This window comes from Sciurus carolinensis, chromosome 9, assembly GCF_902686445.1.
Source record: "Sciurus carolinensis chromosome 9, mSciCar1.2, whole genome shotgun sequence".
NCBI lineage: Eukaryota > Metazoa > Chordata > Mammalia > Rodentia > Sciuridae > Sciurus > Sciurus carolinensis.
Genome location: NC_062221.1, coordinates 87,616,183 through 87,626,575, shown reverse-complemented (window position 1 = coordinate 87,626,575; position 10,393 = coordinate 87,616,183). Strand labels below are relative to the sequence as shown.

General features: G+C 35.2%; 1 long non-coding RNA gene across 3 annotated transcripts in view; it reads left to right on the top strand.

Moving 5' to 3' along the window:
- Positions 1 to 1,063: 1,063 nt before the first annotated feature.
- LOC124993542 (uncharacterized) overlaps positions 1,064 to 10,393 on the top strand; it is a 33,428-nt gene continuing 24,098 nt past the window's right edge. For 2 of the 3 annotated variants that reach the window (XR_007110331.1, XR_007110329.1), the window contains exon 1: positions 1,064 to 1,388. This is a non-coding gene — a long non-coding RNA (uncharacterized LOC124993542). Of the gene's footprint in view, positions 1,389 to 6,183; positions 6,233 to 10,393 lie in introns of all 3 variants that reach the window. The other variant, XR_007110330.1, reaches the window with a different exon arrangement.

The following is a 10,393-nucleotide window of genomic DNA, read 5'->3' as shown; positions in this document are numbered from 1 at the left end:
CTTGTGATGACTTACTAGAAGCATATGCAGCAAAAAGTATTTGCCATCACAAATGTAAATCCAAATTTCAGCTCATGTCACATGTAGAAGTCTGTACAAATAAAACATTTCACGATCTGTACATGATTAAAAACTAGCAGCTGGTAAGTACCTCAGAATGCAGGAGGCCTGTCTATGCCTAAAGAAGCATGCCCAACTGAGAAGACTTTAAGCTTAAATGAATGGATTTGAAACCTAAACTTGCATCTTTTATGCACTCCTGAAAAGACTAAAATTTATCCATCCCTTGCTAATGACAGAAAAGGTCAGTCAGGCAATATGGTAAAACAGAAAGAACACACAGAGAGAAGAGGAGAAGCCAGAATTCTAGTTGGAATTTTAAGTATCTGACATATTTTCCCCATCTCTAAAATAATGATACTACTATAACAGAACTGTGAGTATAATAAATGTATAAAAGTCTATACAAATATATAACACATAATTATATAAATAAAATTTACGTGAACTGATTAGGATATTAATGTGTGGCCTTAATTATTATGCAAGTTAATGTTTACTTATATTTTTTCCTTGAGTTGTAATTATATCATATTGCCTATTTTCAAAAATGTTCTCCAAAAGAAAGTTTCCATTAATGATGCATTTATATCTATGCACTTCATAAGACATTGTTTAAAAGAGAGAATTGTGAATCAGTTAGTTATACTTGCTTACATTTCTATGGAATTGTAATATAATAAAATACAGTTGTCCCTCAGAATCCATGGGGGGTGGTTCTGGAACTACTACAGAGAGCAAAATCTGAAGATGCTATGTCTCTCATGAAAATGTACATAAAAAATGTAAATGTACCTCAGTGCCATGGTGCATACCTGTAATCCCAGTGATTCAGGAGACTGGGGCAGGAAGATCACAAGTTCAAGGCCAGCCTCAGCAACTGAGTGAGACCCTGTCCCAAAATAAAAAATAAAAAGGACTGGGGATGTGGATCAATGGTCAAGTGCCCCTGGGTTCACTCTCTGGTACCAAAAAAAAAAAAAAAAAAAGTAAATGTAAAAAAGTATAAATGTATGTATAAAGCACATGTGTGTAGCCTATCCACATCTTCCTGTGTATTTTAAGTCATCTTTAGATTATATATAACACCTAATATGATGTAAAAACTATGTGAATAGCTGTTTTACTGTATTTAGAGAATAATAACAAGAAAAAATTCTATATATGTTCAACTCACATAATTTTCTTTTTTCTGAGTATTTCCAATCTGCAGTTGGCTGAATCCATAGATATGGAACCCACAGATATGGAGGGACTACTGTTCATATCTGATCACTGTCCCCAGTTTTCTTGCACATGGCTCCTGAGACTTTGGAATCCTTGAAGTGGTAAGTGTATGTTAATAAGATCTCTGATGCCTGGGAGTCCTGGATATCCTGGGAATGGAAGCTGGAAGCCAGGGGATTAGAGAGTGGCGAATTTTAGCCCTATCCCCTAATCTCTGGGGAGGAAAAAGAGAGTAAAAATTGTGAATCATAAGTAACTGATGACTTAGTCAGTCATGCCTATGTAATGAAACTTCCATAAAAACCCAAAGGACAAGGTTCAGAAGGCTTTTGGGTATACTTTGAGGGCATGCAATCTCTGCTCCCCTGTCCCCATACATTGTCCTATGCATCTCCTCCATCTGGCTCTTCCTGGATTATCCTTGGTAATAAATAGACAATAGTAAGTTAAGTGCTTTTGAAAGTTCTTTAGGCCACTCTAGCAAGTTTTCAAACAAGAACAGGGGATTTTGTGAACCTCCAATTTGTAGCCAAGTTGGACAAATATTGTGGGCCTCCTGGGAACCTACTGTATGTGATAGACATCTGAAAAGGAGACAGTCTCATGGGACTGAACTCTTCAACCTGTGGGCCCTGTGCTAACTCCAGTTAGTGTAAGAATTGAAATACATATTGGGTACCCAACCAGAGTCAAAAAAAATGTCTTGTTGAAAAATCCATACACTTTGGTAGCCAGAAGTGTTGTAAGAGTATAGAAGAGGAAAACTGATGTTATCTCCCTAAAATTCAGGGGCAGTGAGATGTCATCACAAGCCCAGATATTAGTAAACCATGACAAATATATCTGTTTGATGTTTAGTTAAAAACACAATTTGGAACAGAAAAAGGTTTGCATTTCTTATGTATATATCCTCTTACAGTACCATGGGAACTTGGGACTCATATTTAGTAAAGTGTTCACAATAAGTATTTTTAAATTTTCAAATTATAAGTAAAAGTTTCTGATTGATGAAGCACGGGTGTGTAGTCATGTGATTTATGAGTCATGTCAGTTATTCATCTAGCTGGAAGTGACTGATTTATTCATCCAGAGAGTTGTTTCCAAGTCATGCAACTTCTTTGTGAACATGACTGATTTAGAATCTCGGGAGATGATGAATGGTTCATGCACTTGATTTATAAGATGTATTACTGACTTATAATTCCTCCAGCTGAGGCAGAAGTCACTACTTTATACTTGGGGTATAAATATCCATTTTATTAATGAAAAAGATTGATTTATTTTACTTATTTGTGTACACAGACTTTAAATTTTAGCCATAGTCATGCCCTATATCCCTGTGATTCTCAAATAGGTCTCTTCACTAAGGTACCAATTGCATAATTACAGTTGGGTTTATGGAAACTTGTACTTCATGGTGTAATATGTTCCTTCAGAACATGCTTTGACCAAGATGAATTCTTTGCTTTCTTTTTTTCTTTTTCTTTTTTTTTTTTTAGAGTGAAATACTCAAGTCTTTGCTTGTTTTGTCTGTCACCTCCTGTTCTCTATTCTCATCCTTTCTTCCTTTCCTTAAGTCATACAATCACACAATTCGGGATTTTAGTTGTCACTTTAGGAGTCAAAAGATAGCTTTGTGGTGCCCTTATGGGTGACCTTCACTGGGTTGCCTTGTAAGGGAGGTGGTACCAGTTCCTTTGGGACAAAATACTGGCAACCAGTAAAAAACTGGAAATGGAGGTCTTAGGATCAAGGTAGAATGACCTGGTTGTCACCTTGAAAAGTGATGGAGGCTGGGTAAATAGTTAGAAAGGAGCCACGTCAGAATATTGTTTTCAAATTTGTGATACTGAGGGCATTTGTATCTATGACAAAGGCATAGCACACAGTAACATAGAATCTCATGGTAACCAGATCATTGGAAGCCAGGTGTTCATGATTCTAAGGAATAATATAGTATTTAATATTTATTGCATGCCTACTATATGTCAGATCCTGTACTGATTTGTGGATATAACTTGATCATTGAACCAATCTTTTGAGTAGACACTAATATCACCACTTTTGGAGAAAGACAAAGTCAGAAATGACAATTATTTTACCCAAATTCACAAAAGTGATAGAAACAGGAATCAAATGCAGCTGTTCTCTAAAGTCTCTTTAAAGGTGCCAGGCAGAGTGGTCCACAGATATTAGGGGGTTGAGGCAGGAGGTTCATAAGTTCGAGGCCAGTGTGGGCAACTTAGGGAGACTCTGTCTCAAATAAAAAAAGTAAATAGAGCTATGAATTTAGCTTAGTGGTAGAGTACCCGTGGGTTCAGTACCCAGTACCACAAAATACATAAATATATCAATAACTAAAATAAAATATCTCCTTAGGATAGAATGAAAGGTAAGTTTTTTTCAGAGCCAGGTAAAACAGTTTGGAAGAAAGAGTGGGTGAGAATTTTAGAATATCAGAACAACAAAGAGAACCAGTACTGTGCCTGAAACAGAGTTGACTCAATAACTTTATTAAGCAAATGTTGATAGAAGACTTGGGGGAAATTATCACAGTTTATTCATGACATTTGTGAATGTAGGCTATTTGTATGGCTCTGAATTGAATACTGAATTAGAAAAGGTAAAGGAAATGAGCAAAGGTAGAGGATCACTATAAACAATCTGAAAATATACATGCTATAATACTTTTGTTATGAACCTTTGGATAAATACTAGCTTTTAAAAAGATTATTTCAATTGTAAAATCAATTCATTACTATGTCTAAAACAAAGTCAGCATTTTAGGTCAGAGTTCTAATTCCTGACTTTTTAAAAACTGAGATTGAACTTAACCTATCATCAAACAACTGGAAAACTAGACAAAATATATGAGACATCTGTTTTCAGATATTAGAGAGCAGAGAGCACAGAAATGTGGTCACTGTGATAAGGGAGGAAGGAAGTGAGCTTTCTGTATGAAGTCTCTTTTTAGTTCTTAAGCTCAGTGGTACTGAGTTGAGACAGTTTGGAGGGAGGAGATAGGGAAAACAGAGATGGCTTAAATTTGCAACCAAAGTAGGTTATCAGAGAAAGCTATGCAGAGAGAACACCAGAAATCTGAGTAGGAATCACTTTGGGTCTTCACCTAAATTGTAATCCACGTATGAGTAGGGTGCAGCTTAACATCTATAACAACAACAACAACAACAACAACAAAAAAAAAAAAAAAGAAGAAAGGAAGAAAGAAAAAGAAAAAACAAACAAACAAACAAAAAAGACAAATCAACCACAAAAGACAAAATGCAAAAGCAAAACCACAAGAAACCTGAAACAAAAATCAAGAAGAGTAGAGCATGAGATTAATGGTGGTCTCAATACAAGGTCATGAGCCTTTGTTTTGATCCCATGCCTGAGCCAGTTTTCATATCCAGATCCCACTGACTTGGTGGGGTCTCTGGGAGAAAGGACCCTCAGCACCATGGCACTAAATATATACCAACACCATTCCTTAGTACTTTCCCAAAGTGACATGTGACCATTTTCTTGAGGGCATGTCAAGTTTGAGAAAAATTCTGGGACATAGAATCTGAGTTGACTTTGATTTCCAGAATAGAATAGGCAGCTACTGTTGGCTATGGAGGGCCCATGGGAGCCAGGTAAAAACACCATGACTCAAGTTCACCTTCGGGCAGGCCCACTGTGGTTATTTCTTATGCCCAGGTGTATAGTTAAAATTGGTATTCCTGAAAGTTGGAGTAACACTCACATAACATCCCTGGTCTCTGAGATAAATTCTGTCATTTTGTGGAAGACCCAGCTCCAAACAAGGCTGCTTCTTACTGAACTAGCCTACCATGATTTTCCAGGATCCACAAGTTTTTTTCAAAGACCAGCCTGGAAAACTGAATGGAGATGTGATAGAGACCACGGCACTTGCCTCCTTGTGTTCTTAACAGTGAAGCTCAGCTCTGCTACAAACTCCTACCCTCACCCTGACATTTTCCCTTGTTTTTGAGAACCATTGCATTATACTGATGACTGGACTGGACAAGCAAATGGTGGCTTTTGTGCTGGTAGCCTTTGTAAGATGCTCCAGAGTGTGGGAGATAAATCTTGCACTTAGAATATAGTCACTTCAGTGAAAGCTTAAAAGGTGTGATGTCTAGGGCTATGCTAGAATATCCCTTCTAAAGTAATAGACAAAATTTGGCATCTTGCTCCCCTACTACAAAATAGGTTAGTATGCTTTTTGGGAGTTCTGGAGGCAACACATTCTATTGCTTAGGAATAGAACTCTAGCCAATACACTTAAGTGGCATGGAAAGCTATTAGCTTTGAGTGGAGCCAGAGTAGGTCCAGACTGCAGTAAAATCACCATACTACTTGGGTCATACAATTCAGCAGAACTTATGGTGTCAGAAATATTAAAGGAAGGAAAGATTCAGCATACAGATTATGGCAAACTCTAGTGTGTGAGGCACATCACTGGTCTCTAAGATTCTGTATAATATCCATAGTGTTTAACTGTTTTATGAGTCTGATAGAAACCGATAATTTGACCATGGAAATTCAAGTGACATTGTTGAGAAGCCATATCTCCATCTGTCTCTTAGATTTCTGCATACTAGAACAAAGGTGCTACCTGTTCTGGGCTGTCTTTTCAAGAATGTTTCTACAGTAAAGAGTCTTGGAAAATAAAGATAGTTTCTCACTTGATTTCTTTTTTTCTCTCATGCAAAAGACAGGGTTGTTTATTGTCAAATTGAATAAAAATTATTTATTTTCAGGTAAGTGTCTGGGAGGCTTACTTCCCATTTCAAAATGTTTGAATTCCTTAAGCTCAGAATTCTCTCCTGTAATGCAAATCTTTGCATGTACTGGTTGTTGTCACCTGGTTTTCTTTCTATTTCCTAGGAGAATTGGAACAAAGGAAGCCAGCACAAATGTTGCTATTGATACTTTTGTGAGTAATAATATCATTAGTCTCACTATGCATCTTAAAAATTCTATCAGAACCATGAAACTGCAGAATAATTTCTCAGCATGAAAATGGGGCAAATCCCATTTCCTTTGCAGTTTTGGACAGTCTTAACAATTAAGTACTCATTTGTTGTTGATTCCCAAGACTTATTGTTGACTCAAAATGTGCATTTCACTTAGGAAATCTCTGTGGTTTCTAGAAGAACTCAGGTTCAGTGAGGCCATCCTCTGGAGCTTTAAGCTCATGTCATCTTGATAATGGAGACTTTCATGTTATCTTCTCGCCTGTCTCTTCAGTACATTCTCTCTTCTCCCTGACAGGAATTGTAACAAGTAGGGTTTTACACCATATAGGTCAGGAAAATGTGTCATTGAGACTCTAGAAAGCTCACAAGGTTTCATTTCTCTCATTCTTGGGGCAGACCTTTTCTGTTCAGATCTTGCACAACCCGAGTTTCATTTTTGTTTCATATTTCTCACAAATAAAGAATTCAGGTTAAAGAAGAATTTATGTAAAGGGGAATGGAGTCTAAACTTTCAAAGATTCCAAGAACAGTTTCTGTTCAGCTCTCCAACTCTTTAAGTGCTAGGATGATGCCTGGATGATGCCTATCACTCAGGAGACTTTTCATTTAGATTGGATTCTGAATATCAGCCTTCATTTAAAGGACTCTGAAGAAGAAGGTGATTTATGTAGAATTTGTCAGATGGCAGCCACATCCTCATCTAATTTGCCAATAGAACCAAGCAAGTGCACAGGAAGTTTACAGTATGTCCACCAAGAGTGTGAAAAAGTGGTTATAGGCCAAAATTAACTCTGGTTCTTCATTAGAAACTCTAGACATCTGTGAACTTTGTAAAGAGAAATTGCAGCTTAACGTGGAGGATTTTGATATCATGAACTACGCAGAGCTCATGCAAATAAACAAGTTAGTAAATTTTGCCTAATTTCAGTGAGTATAAGTTAGTCAGCTCTGGTCTCTACTTAGTTGTGTTATTGCACTTATGTGAACAAAGCTTTTCTGATATGATGGGAAATACAAACAAACCAAGCACATGTGTCTAATTTATTAACCTTGCAAGAATTCTTCAGGAACACAAATTTCAAAACTTCAGAGGACAATTCTGAAGAAAATGGAGACCATAATAGAATATTTGACATTGCCTAACATCATTTAAGACAAAATGGATGATTTCTGAACAAGAGTTTATTAAAACTAGCAATTAACTATGAACTAATTTTGTGGGGGAATGCCTATTAAATATATTGAATTAAATTCTGCTGGACCTTTTAGCACTAGCCAGCAAATTTGATGTTTATAAATTAGTTACCAAAAGTATTTTTCTTTTGGGTGAGTGGGAAAGTACTACCTTTGTCTTAGCAATGCCCACCAACCATTTTTTGTGTGTTCTGATTAGTCATATTCATGAAAAGAGGTTTGTGTTTTAGTCTTTCTAGTGAGAAAAGTAGGACAAAATATGCTGTTGAAATAAAATGCCAAAAGACACCTAATTAGTTTTCCTTTCAAAATGCCTTAAGTTGCGGTCACATCTTAACTTCCAATATTTAAAAAAAATTTTTTAAAGAATGGGAAGAAGGTTATGAAGAGCAGTATATTATGTTTCCAAATTTAATTTGAATTCTAATTCACTTAGCCACAAAACCTAACTTTTAAAAAAGTATACAAATAAAAGATGTAGAAACGGATAAATTTTTGTATTGGTTTTCAAAATGCAGATTTTAATAGACCATAATATGTATTTTATTCCTTTTAAGAATTTACAGCTGTAAATTTTATCAGAACTGCCACTCAAATATTTGGTTATAAAGCTGTTGCAATCTCAAATTAATGGGATATTTTTAATTCCCACAAAGTTTAAGACACTAATTTTCAATGTGTTTTTTAGAATTGTCACTTCTTTATAGATAATATGATATAAATAACTTATTTGAATCCTGGTCATGTTTCTTGTTAATTCTGATCATTTATTTGATGGTTATTAATACTTTTCACTACCTTTGAAAAACAGATAAACATTACCTATTTAACATGAATGAGTCTGCACTGTGGCCATGAGTTGTGTAAATTTTCATAAATTGTATTTTTCCTCTGCCTACACCCTTAAGATACACTTAAAAACACCTTCAGGTGGTTTAGATTAAAGTCTGATGTTATGGCAAGAAACTACTCTTATTAAAATCTAAATAGGAAACCATGTAATTTCTCAAATATGAATGAACACTTTGCCCACACTTAGTTTGTTGGTCATGTGTAAAACCTTGGCTCGAAATAAAGTGCATATTGATTGATTGAGAAAGAAAAGAAATGGTAAGAAGGAGCGTTCTGAGGTGATGGAAAACTTTGTAACTTGATTATGATGGTGATCACAAAAGTACACGCATTTATCATAATTCCTTAAAAAGCATTCTTAAAATAGACACATATTTGTCATATGCAAATTATACCTCAATAAAATTTTTCTAAAAAGAAGAAAGAAGAAAAATTAATGATGTTAACTGTTTTTATTTTAAACATTATTCACTTGTAGTTGGAAATCTACTTTTTGTTATGTAAGAGAATATTTTGAGATTGGTGCTAGACAAAATTACAGTATCTATGATGAAAATGAGAAGGTAATTGTATACAACTCAATTTAAATGAATTGAAAGAGGCTTTTTGTCCAGGCATCCCAGATGTCTGTTGCTCAATGTCTTATTATAGGATGGTTTATGTTTGTGAAAGATACTCTATTATCCCAATGTCCTACTTATAGAACAATCTGTTTCTCTTCTTAATGATAATAAATGATATGTAGGTGCTATTTTATGATTTCAAATCTATTGTAATGCACCTCTATCAATTTCACTAAAATATTCGTGGAATTGAAAACTGGGGAATTAATGTGTTAAGGACCTAGGATGATTCTTTGTTAATGCAAATGGTATTTTTATATATGTAGTTAGATTTACTTTGTAAATTTATAGTTTTCATTATTATAAAAGTTGCTGTTACATAAAAAGCGTGAGTGCTGTTCACATGAATTATGCACCACACAACTTGAGGGGCATTCCTGGGCGCTACAATATGATTTTACTTCCATTGCATTAAAACTCTTTTTCAAGTGTCCTTAAGTGAGGCTGTCCCTAATACTTTTTGGTGTCAGGGCACCTTGAAGTCAAATGCTGTTGAAAGCTTTCTTAAAGGATAGCTCTAGTCTTCTTGAGAGAAAGTTGCCAACTTAGAATTTATCTGAGGAACATTCCATTTGCTCTTCCAAATGTCTGGTTTGTCTTTTTTGTCATCACTAGAATGAGAAAAGAAGAGGCCTTACCAGAATAGTTGTGTGGTTGATTTATTTCAGTTCTCCTTACTGCAACTCTTGCAAGGAGGGAGAGATGATTCTTCATTGCATGTGACTAGTTTTCTTTAAAGTTCCTCACTCTTTACTCATATATACCTTGATTCTACCATTGATGTTTAAATTCAATAAATACGTGCTATAGTTTCCATGAGACTTTAACATCTAGTTTCAAAAAGAGACCAGAAAAGCAATGTTCTTTTCCCATAGGACACACTAATTCAGTTCCATTTTAAGACAAAGGGTTAGAAGGCAATTTCTCCACTTATATACGAATGTGAGGGAAAGCAGTACATATTTTTGGCATTTTAAGATTTCCTCATGTGATAATCTATTCCCCTGGTACTGTTTCAAGCAGTAATGGAAAATGTTAAAAGTTTTTGAGGTTTTTGTTCTTACTGTACAAGATAGAAAGATAATGGCTTTGCAAAACTTTTATTAAAGGACTTAATATTAAGTATTTTAAACTTGTGAGCCAAGGGATCTCTTGCAACTTCTGAACTCTCTCACCACATCAGACAAGAAAACATAAATGCTGCTCCAATAAATAAGGGTGCCTGGATTTCAATAAATTTTTATTTACAAAAACTAGTGGTTGGCTCAAAGGCCACAGTTTGCAGACCACCAAATTAAATACTATTTAATTTTTCCTAAAGGTCTAATGTACTATGATTTTACTATAACAAAACAGAAAATATTCTAGAAAAATACTATGTGCTTAATGGCAAATATAAGTTCCAAGCCAGAAATCTGGAACTGCAAGGTTGTAAACCTAGTCTTTACA